General features: G+C 55.9%; 1 long non-coding RNA gene across 1 annotated transcript; it reads left to right on the top strand.

Annotated features, from left to right (window-relative positions):
- The first annotated feature begins 1,422 nt into the window (after window positions 1–1,422).
- On the top strand, window positions 1,423–2,047 carry LOC106734508 (uncharacterized). The gene is made up of 3 exons (XR_001370109.1): window positions 1,423–1,460; window positions 1,709–1,869; window positions 2,011–2,047. It is a non-coding gene; the product is annotated as an uncharacterized LOC106734508 (long non-coding RNA).
- Window positions 2,048–2,882: the final 835 nt, after the last annotated feature.

The raw sequence follows: 2,882 nt of genomic DNA, 5'->3' as shown, positions 1-2,882 counted from the left end.
ATTTTGGGGGACCAGCAGTTAGCATTATGGCTATGTCACTGGACTCGCATGTAGTCGACCGTCGTTTGAGTCCCGGACCCAGCGGCTTAAACTCACACCGGGTGCGTGTGCATGCGTGCCCAGGATCCCGGGAGGAGAATGGAGGAGAAGGGATTGCAGCGTGGCCATCCCCCCTGGGGGGTGATTTCTCGCTGTCTCTCAGTCCTGTCTGTCTGTCTGGCGAGTGCATGTTCCCTATAGCAAAAACCTCTCCAAAGGAAAAAAAAAAAAAAAAAGAACATAAGCTTCAGGATTTCGGGATGTTCAGTTCCAGCACGCCCATCCTTGCTTCCCACCCTGCAGACCAGGCAGACAGCACCCACTGGCAGGGGCAGTCTCCCACGGGGCGGATGTAGAGCCCTCCGAGCAGCGCACTCCAAGCAGCCACTCAAATCAATTATTTTTGACAAAGCAGCTGAAACACATTTGCCATCCCAAATCTTAAGCATGACCTCCAGAAATTCCTGGAATCATCGAAAATGACTCAGAACGTTTCCCTCCGGGAGGCTGATCCTGCTTTTTTTTTTTGCTAACCTGCCCCCACCAACCTTCCTGTTCCAGAGGGATTTGGAACCCTTCTAATCCTTCCCCCTCATGTTTTTTTTTTTTTAAATAGAAAAGGAAACGGAAGCCCCAGAGATTAAAAGACTTGTTCAAGGTCACAGAATGAGTTTGCATCCAGTCTGGTAGGAAAATACAGCAGGTCCAGAGTCAGCTCGGCTCTGGCTCGGGGTCAGACGGGCCCAGGTATCAGTTCCTCTGCATTTTCCCAACTGAGTAAACTTACTTCCCTGACACTCAGTCTCTTCACCTATAAAGTGGGACTCCGCTGGGTCCTAATTCATGGGGTGACGGGGGCTCCCACAAACTAGTAAGTGAAGGGTGCTCAGCACAGTGTTGGTACCCAGGGTAGCTGGAAAGGAGGGCCGGCATCGTTTCCTTGACAATACACTTCTAGAATAAGCTTACCAAACACTGGGTCTGGCCGTGACCCTTGACCCTTCAGTATTGTGGAGTGACCACTGCCAAGGTCCCTCCGTCCCCTGCAAACGCAGGGTGGTAATTCCTGTAGTCAGGGCTGCCAGGGACATCTAGTGACATTGTGCATGGAAGAAAGATGCCTGGTCTGGAACCAGCCGGTGGCATAATGGTTATGTCATTGGACTCCCACGTCGTAGACTGCGGTTCGAGTCCCAGACCCAGCAGCTTAAAACTCAGGCCGGATGCATGTGCGTGGGTGCCCAAGATCCTGAGAGGAGAGGAGGAGAAGGGATTGTGGCGTGGCCATCCCCTGGGGGGTGATTTCTCACTTTGTCTCTCTGTCTCTCTCTTTCCAGAGAACACACATCCTATAGCAAAAAAACTCTCTTAAAAAAGAAAGAAAAGAAAAACATCAGGTCGTGGTCAGTGTACAGTCCGTGGTAAGTGATTTCTCAACCAAGTGACAGAGCCAGAGGCTGGCAAAATCTATCACACCTAGTACAAGCAGAAGCTGCCCAAACTGGGGACATGGGGACTTGGTTTCAGCTCATGGCTCTGCTGACTTCTTCATTTTCTTTTGGGGGGTAAGGGATTTTACTATAGGGTGTGTGCTCTCACGGGAGACAGAAAGCGAGATATCCCCCCAGAGGGGATGGCCACACCTAATCCCTCCTCATTCCCCTTTCAGGATTCCTGCATGCACTACAGGCGTACAGGTGCCCAGCATGTTTTAAACCCCCGGGTCCAGGTCCAGGACTCGAACCGCGATCAACTATGCGAAAGTCCTGCGGCATAACCTTTATGCCTCTGCTGGTCCGGGCTCTGCCGCTTCTACCTGTGTGGTCTTGGGTGAGTCATTTCACCTCCATGGAGGATCTTTCTGCAAAGGCTTGGGAGGAGTTCCACGAACAGGGCATGTGGGGAGCCAGCCCTGGTGAGTGTTCTCAGGGGTCACGGCTGTCGGAGCTCCCCTTGATTGATCCCGACCAGTGCCGTTTGCTGTCCTACTGCTCTACACACACCGGCCAATCTAGCGGACTGCGCACTTCGGACCCTAACCAGGGACAGACAAGGAACTGAGCCCGTCTCGGTCTCCATCCCCTCCTCTGGACCGACGAAGACATGTTTGAAATAAAGTTTATTGAAGTTTCTGTCGTATTTACATATGATACACAGTAAATAACAGAGCCAGGCCCCCCACCCCACCCTTCCCCCAGTGCCCCTCCCCCCAGCCTCGTTAAAAATCGCTCCCGCCCTCCCCCCACCCCGGGGGCCGTTCGGTTCCGTGTACAGCACTGTGCTACCTCGTCGCTCCTCCCCTAATGGGGGGTCGTGAGTTTCTGGTGACCTTCCCCAATCTGTCCAAGGGGCCAGACGGCCCGTGAAAGAGGCCAGAGTTGGGGCTCCGAGATGGGGAGAGGGACGTCGATGAGTGCCAGAAAATGGAAGACTTGGAGGTTTGGGGGGTGGCGACGACCCCCGCTACTGCCCCTCCCTCCCCCGCCGGGGCCTCGGGGTGGGAGAGGCGGGCACAGGTGTGGCGATGGCAGGGAGGATCCCCTCCACCCCAGGGTCCCCGTCCTTGTTTGGTGTGCAGGGCTGGATGTACCTAGGGGCTTCGAGCGAGCGGACGGAGGGAGAGAGGAGAAAACAGCCAGGGACAGCCGAGGAAGCGAGGAGAGCCGCAGGAAGCCCAGCGGGCGAGAAAGATTAGGGCCCAGGGAGGCGGGGAGGGAGCGGCGGGAAAGACCCGGGTCGCCATCCCACGGCCTCCAGGCGCTCGGCTCTGGAGCTGTGGCCCGGGCGAGCGGCCGCCTCCCTGGACCCCAGGACCCTGCAGGGCGGCAGGGGCACAGGCGGCG

Source organism: Tupaia chinensis, unplaced genomic scaffold (genome assembly GCF_000334495.1).
Source record: "Tupaia chinensis unplaced genomic scaffold, TupChi_1.0 Scaffold000131_1, whole genome shotgun sequence".
Taxonomy (NCBI): Eukaryota; Metazoa; Chordata; class Mammalia; order Scandentia; family Tupaiidae; genus Tupaia; species Tupaia belangeri.
Note: the sequence above shows the minus strand (reverse complement) of the source record. Positions and strands in the feature narration are given on the sequence as shown.